The sequence below is a fragment of the Myotis lucifugus genome, unplaced genomic scaffold (genome assembly GCF_000147115.1).
Source record: "Myotis lucifugus unplaced genomic scaffold, Myoluc2.0 scaffold_117, whole genome shotgun sequence".
NCBI lineage: Eukaryota > Metazoa > Chordata > Mammalia > Chiroptera > Vespertilionidae > Myotis > Myotis lucifugus.
Window position 1 is genome coordinate 1,126,605 of NW_005871165.1, and position 9,030 is coordinate 1,135,634.

Sequence of the window (9,030 nt, forward strand, 5' to 3'; positions counted from 1 at the left end):
ATTGTTACCCATAGCAGTTCTCATCTTCACTGAAGTGTTTTCTACTCCACATGTCTGCTTCTTTGTGTTTATCTACTTCTCAGGCGGTAGACCAACCCCCTCACTGTACTCATACCTTTTGCTTACTTATAATTTAGTTTATGCATAAATATCACTTACTTATGGTTGCTCATGGTCTCTGCTTGCATCAATTTCTGCTCCTAACACCAATGAAAATATTCTCTCTAGGGAATCTCATAATTCAGATTCCCAATAGAGAAAATATAATTGGTCCAGATCATCATTATTTTCTCAGTTGGGAAAGAACTTTAGAAGTCAGACGACCTCATAGATTAGTTGTCGTGAGTTATCCAACTATGAGAGGAAGAGTTTTCCATTGAAAGCAGCCCATGACTGTGCAACTGTGCTCTTGGTCTGTGTCCTCTTTCTGTCCAGATTGGAAGTTCCCAAAGGGCAAGGCCTAGAAACTGAGACTCTGTTGCTCCCGTCTGTGTCAGTCACAGGTGATCCTGAGGACTGTGTGGGAGATGAGTCTACCTGCCTCAGAGGTCAAGCACATCACTAATAGGAGTCAATATCAGTTATGTGGCACTTCCCATGGCCAGGCATTCCATAGAGAGAATCACATTTAATCCTCACAACAACTTTTAAAAATAAATTGTTATATCAATTTTACAGATATGGAAACTAAGACTTAAGCAACTTGTTCAAGGTCACAAAGTCAGGCAATAACATACAACTTTTGGAGCCCTTCATGAGTTTGGCCTTCCCAGCACAGACCCCTGTAGCAACTATGTGATCAAACTGGGGGAAGGGGGTTCAAATAGGAAAGCCAGTCTCCTGACTCTGTGGGAAGGTCAGGAACATAGAGAAGGAAGTTCCTGCTCCTGGACTTGTGTGCTTTTCTCCTCTAGCCCAAGCTGGCCAGGAACTCAGTTGGCGTTATATAACTTGTGGGTGGCTCCTTTCTATACTATCTCTTTGTGAGAGAGGACTATGCTCAAAACAAGAGTCTGTCAAAGTATAAAGAGGACAGTATGCTGACTCAACATCTCTCCTACTCTCTCTTTCTTCTTCTTCTTCTTCTTCTTCTTCTTCTTCTTCTTCTTCTTCTTCTTCTTCTTCTTCTTCTCCTCCTCCTCCTCCTCCTCCTCCTCCTCCTCCTCCTCCTCCTCCTCCTCCTCCTCCTCCTTCTTCTTCTTCTCCTCCCTCCCTCCCTCCCTCCCATCCTGCTTCTGCTTCTTCCTATATCCCAGGTGCCTCAGTGTCAAGATATCTAACAACACCCAACTATTCTCTCAAAAGCCCCTGAGACAGTTTGGCGCACCCATCCAGACACCCCTTTGTCCAGATTCTGGACACTAGGACCTCTCTCTTCCCTGCCTCTAACTTTCCCTGTCTCTCCCCCATCAAAATGTCTATACTACCAGAGCCTCTAAGCTAGAAAACTGGAAAGCAATTGAAATAAACCAACTCACTCTAAGTTGGGAGTAAACCAGGTGGATTACTAATTGGGGAGATTTAGAAAACATTTGTTGAAAGTCTACCTTGTGATAGGTTTTGTGCAGGGGGCTGGGGAGGAGAACTGTGAGACAGAGGAGATCACTTTTTACTCAAAAAGTAAGAGAAGAATACAAATAATGAAGCCATGAATGCCACAAAGAGGAGCATGACTTTATTAAGCCTGGGGAAGGGTATTATATCTGGATCAGGTGTGAGAAATCAAGAAAGGCCTATGGAGCACAACTATTTGAGCTGGGCCGGGAAAGATCAGTGGGAGTCAGACCTATAGAGATGTGGGGGCCATGGTCAGGCATTTCAGACAAAGGGTGCAGGTGGGACACAGCCCTGAAGGTGGGCCTGGAACCTGTATCCACAGCACAATGGGGACAATGTGTGAGGAAGATGATTCTCTTTGAAATTAGAGAGGAAAGGGGATTTCTTTAAATCCCAGCCTTCAGTTTGTTCCTACAGTGGAAGGACCCAAGTCCTTCTACAATTTCTTTTCCTTCCCTTTACCACGCTCCCCCCCACCCCCAGTCCAGTCCCTCCCTCCCTGGAAAATGGGGCTGGGTGCTGTTTTGTCTTCCTCCAGCTTTATCTAAGGGCCAACCTGCATTGGAGGCAGCTCCCACCTGACGCTCCAAGGCTTCGGGCAGACCTACCTCTCATCAGGCTTGTTGGAGCCCAGACGACAGACCTGGAGGCCCTCTATGGGGCCTCAGAACAGCATGCCGATCTTTTTCACTGGCTCCTTTCCCTCCTCCCAAGTTGACCCAAAATTCTTGTTTTCTATAATTGTAATAATAGTCCTCCCTCTGGATAACTTACCCACTATTGATGCCTAACTACCATGTGGCACAATAATGATATGAACAGCACTAAATGTGTCACATTAACTTTGCTCACAGTTTTGCATCATTATACCACCAAACTTGATTTATATGCACCGAGGCTTTAACCGCTCTGGGTCTCACCCCACATATGTAAAATGAGGGGTATGGGTTAGGTTAGGTTTTCCCCACCTGGCTGGGGCTCTGAACCACTGCTCAATCAGCTTTTAGAAATAGAGAACTCTAAGCCCTGCCCCCTAAATTCTGACCTAGCAGATCTGGCATGGGGCCCCCAAATCTGTATCTTTTTCTTAGTTTTTCCAGGTGTTCCTATTGCATCCAATCCAAGGACTGACATTTGGGAAACGCTGGAGTAGCGTCATCCCTGGGACCCTTTCCAAACTCATTTATTCATTTATTGATTCATTCACTGCAGAGGGGACACTAGCAGAGATGGGCTGAGAGACGAAAGGGACAGATGTGGCAGACATTTAATCCATTTTAACAAGATTAGAGTTTATCTCAAAGGCAACGGAAAGGCTTTGGAGGGTTTTAAGCAGGGGTGACACAATCAGATTTTGTATTAGAAACGTTCTTGTGTGGAAGGTGAGCTGGAGGTAGGAGACAGGGAGGAGCGCCATTATCTGCCTGAGACAATGATGGAGACCGATGATGGAGACCGGGATTGGAGTGGTGGCAGTGAGGGTGGAGAGAGGACAGGTTTGTGGTGTTCAGAAAGTGGAATGGAAAGGATTGAATGATTTTTTTTTCTTTTGGATCTGGATGTAGTGAGGCATTGTTTTTGTTTGATTCTGCAGCCTTCATTCTTTCCTAAGCTGGGAACTCCTCACTGTGTGGCTCTTTCTCGGTTAGTTCAGGAAGAAGCAGATACCCCAGGTTTTCACTCAAGTGCTGGTGAGTCAGGAAAGCAGGGACAACAGAGCAGCTATTCTGGAGGCAGCACAAGTAGCCACAACTTTCAGTTCCTAGAAGAAGAATAACAGAGTTCCAGGGGTGCCACCAGCTGATGCTGGCAGTGGTGGCCATGCCACCTGGTGCCCGGCCTTTGCCTGCAACAACCAAGTTCTCGCTGGAGTGCTGCATGGGCTTGACTTGGTGAAGTCCTAACAGCATCAGACTCTTTGTTCCTGCTTTACAAGACTGGGTCTCTAATCCCCCCTGCAACTCTGTACGCTATGAAAACACTTTCAGTGAATTCCTTTTCTGCCCAAACTGCCCAGATCGTTTCTTACATCCAGGATCCCTGACTGGTACCTAACTGCGTTGGAGGCAGCAAAGGTGTGAGCAGCTGGGACAGTCCTAGCGATGGGGAACGCATGTGGAGGAGCAGGCTGTGAGGGAAAGAATCCCAGGTGCTGCTGGCTGGTTTACAGAATCTGGTCCTGTCTTGCTCACCCTCAAGAAAGGAAGCTTGGGTTGAGCCTTTCTTCACCAGTGAGCGCTTTCTCTGAACTGCACAACTCCATTCCAACCTGAGTGGCCGAATGGTCCTTGCATTTGCAGACCATCAAAAACAGCCTGGTTTCATTGTGGACCTATCTTCTGGGAGGGGGAGCCCTTTAATAACCTTCCCAGTGCTCTCCCAAATTAATGACATTCTTGACCTCCCAGGCTATTGGAAGTAAATGAGACCACAGATGAGAAAGTGCTTTATTAGCCATAGACAGGGCTGAAAAAATCCTAGGCAGCACATATGGATCATACTCTACTAAATACAACTCAGAAGTCATATATGTTGACTGTTTTCTAAATTCAACCACTTTTCCACCTACTCACCTAGTAATCGCCAAGATATTCTCTTTTGTTTTCACATATATGGCAAATGCAGTGGCGACTGAAACCAAGGTTGATACATTTGTGTTGTAGTAAAATACACATGATATAACTTACCTTCTTAACCCTTTTAAGTGTACAGATCAGGGGCATTAAGTACCTTCACATTGTTGTGCAACCATCATCACCATCATCTCCAAAACTTTTCCATTTTCCCAAACTGAAACTCTCTACCTTCTAGACTAGGGGTGGGCAACCCCTGGCACGCGTGCCAAACATGGCACACCAGTAACTTTTGCTGGCACGCGAAACCCTCTCATAATCTTCCATTTACAATTGTGAATCTCTGTTCTCAGTGATGAATTTTGTTAAGTCTCATAATAGGAGTAGCCTGACGGATGAAAGTAGTAGCTCGTGCATATCTCTGAAGGTCACGAAATATAAACCTGATGTAAAATCTCTGTCATCAGTGATGCAGCAGCAAAAGTCCCACTGATAATATCAAACGGAGTCATAAAGCTTTCTGTTGGACTATCAGTGTACATGTATACATTAAAAAATAAATGTATTTTTCATCATCATATACTGTGTTTTTGTCGCTCGAATGAATTTTATTATTTCTTCAAGGTTCTTCACATACGTACACCTTAAGAGATATCAAGTAGGCGTAACATGTTCTCCAAAAATTAGGGTTGGCACGCAGAAGAATTTTGATTCAGAGATTTTGCTGATTTTGGCAAGCACTAACAAAAAGGTTGCCCACCCCTGTTCTAGACATTAACTCCCCATTCATCCCTCCTTCCAGCCCTGGGCAACCCCACTCCACTCTCTGGCTTTCCTAGGTACTTCATGTAGGTGGAATCATACAGTACTTGGCCTTTTGTGATTGGATTATTTCACTGAGCATAATGTCCTCAAGTTCATCCATCTTGCAGCATGTGACAGATACCATTCCTTTTAAAAGCTGAATGAGATCCCCTTGTATGTATATACCACACTTTGTTTATTCACTTATCCATTGATGAACACTTGGGTTGCTTTTACCTTTTGGTTATTGTGAACATGGGTGCTATGAACATGGATGTGCAAACAAAGTGTATATTTTTATGATCTCTTCTGATCAAGCAATTAAATAAATTTGTAAAACTGCACTTTAATTTTTCTGTTTTGTAACTCTGAAGAATTGTATAATAGAATTTTCATAAAGTGGGTCACACCTGTATTCTTTATTGTTCCAAACTAGGAGGATGGAGGAACACCTACACATGTCCCTTTCACAAGTAATGGCAGCGCATTAGGGCCTACCAGTGAGGAGTCATTCTTTAAGGGTGATTGCACGGGCAGATGTCAAAGCTATCAGGTAACTCTCTCCACTCTTCAGTCGTGGTCAGAGAGAGTACCCTGACCCTCAATCTTTTTAAAAGGATCCTCCCTTTCCCCACCCCTCCTTCGAGAAGACTAGCCTAACCTACCTCAGTCCGTCACTAGATTATTCTGACGTGCTGTGGCTCTCTCAGCAGCATCAGTAACCACGAATTCTGCATCTCTCGAGGGTTTTCTGCACTTTGATAGAAATAATAAAGTATAAGAAGTACATGTTCATTTGCCTTTGTCCACACCGCCTCTGGCTCAGGACTGCCACCTTAGCGTTCTCAGAGTCATTTGCAAATGGGATAAGAACAAAATGGCAAAAGACAGAGGAGGAGGAAAAAAAGATCCCCAGAGCTTGAAAGTAAGGGCTCAGTTTTCATCCCCAAGTAGGTTTGGAGTCCGGACTTGGAACACCACCGAGAGGGTGTCTGCGTTTCCCTCAGCGCTCCTCCAGCTGAAGCTTTCTGTAAGAGGGGAAAAAGCACAGAATGCCCTTAAACTTCATGATAACCCAGCTGTGTGGATCTCTATTTCCATTTTACAACTGAGGAAATGGGCTCGGAGACATTTAGAACTTTCCAGGTTGGACTTGAACAGAGTCCTGCCTTGGATGGCGCTGCTTCCCTCATCCTGCTCTGCTTCTGACCCCTCCGACCAGGGCATTTCCCCTCTTTTCTGCAGAGTGAGCTCCAGAGGGAGGGCTGTGACAGCCTGTGTCTCCCCCTCTGTGGGTGCATCAGATTTTAACAAGCTCCAGCCATACCTCGCTGCCCAGCTTGGAGGCAGTTCTTGGAGCACAAAAGGAAGTTCTAGATATGCCTTATTCTCTGTTGGCTCAGTTCTTTTTTCCTCATTTCCACAGCCCAAGAAAACTCCCGCCTGCCTCGAACCATCTTCTATCCATAATACCCATTACTAATCATTTCTCACCACTTTCAACAACACAGAGGATAGTAATAAAAATTCAGACACATACTCTGGGACATACAGATGAGAAACTCAAAGAGAAAAGCTATCAGGAAAAATCACATCCTGGTCCAACCCGGCCTACTTGGACCCAGTGCAGTTCTGCCTGGAGGCTGGGAGGCACCGAATGACCTCTAGAGGGCCCTGCCTGCCCAGGAAGCCGGGAGCCTCCGGTGCAGTTGCCTGCTCTCTGCAGACGCTGGCTGTCACCAGTCAGTGAATTCATTCGCTGTCTTGCTTCTTTAAAGAGCGAGGCATTTGCTAATTGAAAACTAAAGATCCCTCCGTGCCCCTCACAGCCAGTTTGCAATCCACTCAGCCTGCAAGATCAGGTTAAAAAGGCAGCACAGAGACACAGTGTTCTTGGCTCGGTAGAGCCCACAGAGGTAACATCTTGCTCTCTCTTCTGAGACCTGAATGGACAAACTACCCTCCCCCCTTCAGAGCAGCCAGGCTACAATTTGTCTAACACTTCCTCATCTATTACCTTCAATGAAGCCAGAGAGAAAGGTATTTTTAGACCCAATTAAAAGATGGGGAATCTGAGGCTCAGAGAGATTAAACAATTTAGCTAAGGTCACACAACTGGCAGGTGACAGAAGCAGGACACCAATCCAAGTCCTCTGACTAGTCAGAAGAGGGGTGGCCTCTCTGCTGGGTGGCTCTGCCCTGGGCCCCATGCGGAGGTGCTGAGCTAGAGGGCACCAAATCCTCCTTAAGTGGATTAAACCTGGAAAGAATGGCTTAAGTAGATGAGGAGGAGCACTGGGGTTCCGACTATGTCTGTAATGTTTCATTGCTTTGAAAGAAAATATGTCAACATGTTAGGATTCCTGATTGTTGTAAAATCTCCCTATGAAGCTTGCAAGGGGGCGGGGGACAGTCCGGATCTACATGATAGTTCCAAAGGCAAGGGGTAGGGGAAGAGGCACACCATGTCCACTTACTCCTGCTTCAACTTCTTCCAAAATATGCTGTATTTGAGAGAAGTGCTGGTCTTCGCTTGGGCAAATGGTCCAGTGCTGATCTCTGTGGGATCTGGAAGGTCACTCCAATTCTCTGGGCCTGGTTCCCCCTTCTAGAGCAATCAAAGTGGAAATTAGATGAATGCTAAGGCTCTTTCCAACTCAATTTTCCATAATTGTGTGGCTCAATGGAGGAAATGCAAACTTAATCTTTGTGGCCTAGAGTGGCTTGACTCCAGCCACGATGGACTGACTCCCTGGCATGCAAGGTCAGTCCTTCTCCCATGCTGCTCCCTGTGCCTGGAATGCGGTGCCACCTTCTCCCCTGTGGAACTGGGCTTCTCCAACGGGCAGCCCCCTGTGAGGTTTCTTTCGTTTGTGCTCCACAGCACCTGTTTAAGCCGTAGGTGCTGTGCTATGTTACACTATTTCCTGCAAGTCTCCACTCTGGATTGGCAGGACATCAGAGCAAGGGCCTGGTTTTATTCCTCTCTGTGATCCCAGAATCTGACGTAGAGCCCAGCAGAGGGAGGACAGTCTATACTAATTCCTAAAGAAGAAAGGGAATGGGGGGTGGGTAATAGGAGAAGAAGGAGATTTCTCTGCAGCCCAAAGGACCCTGGGCAGAGGACAGCACAATCTCCTTTCCTCCCCACCCCCACCTCCATTGGGAGTCAAAGTTGAGCTGGAATCCCAGAACCCCCTTTTTGAATTCTTATTTCAGGCCAACTCCAAGCAGGCTTTCGCCAGGAAGAATCAAGCAACAAAAGGGGGTTGACCACAGGGTTTCCAAGAGCAGAGGTCAGAAAACGGACCTTGACCCAGCCAGCGTGGCTCAGTGGTTGAGTGATGACCTATGAACCAGGAGGTCATGGTTTCATTCCCAGTCAGGGTACATGCTCAGGTTACAGGCTTGATCCCCTGTTTGGGGCGTGCAGGAGGCAGCTGATCAATGATTCTCTCTCATCATTGATGTTTCTCTCTCCTTCCTTCCTCTCTGAAATCAATAAAAATATATTTTTAAAAAAGAAAGAGAAAAAAATAAGTACATTACTAGAAAAAAAAGGACTTTCTATATAAAAAAAGAAAACGGACCTTGGACCTCTCCTCTTCCGTGACTCCCTGGATGGTGGTGCCTCCCCGGCCACACCAGTCCTTGTTCTCCGACTTTTCAAAGGAGCAAACGGATAAGCCGGCGATGAAGCCACTTGTCACAGCAGCCCTGCATATATACAGGGTCTGGGGGGAGCGCAATGTGTAGGCGACCGCTCAGTTCCTGCCTGGTTCCGACCTGTCCCAAAGCCAGGAAAGACTGCATCCCCGACCCTAAGCCGCTCCCACCAAGCTCTGGCACTGGGAGCCTGGACTCCGGCGCACAGTAGGGCAAGGCGGGGCCTGTCCCAGGGGCGGGGCTCAGGGCGCCCGTGGCCCCGGGCGGCCCCGCCCCGCCCTCCCGCGTTCGTGGCGCACGGGCGCTGCGGAGTTGTCTAGGATCAGAGCCCGAGCTGGCGGCCCTCGGCGCGCACCGGGCGCCCTCCACGCCTGGTCCTGCGCCGCACGCCCAAACCGGTGCCCCCGCCCCGCCACGCCCGGTCCACTGC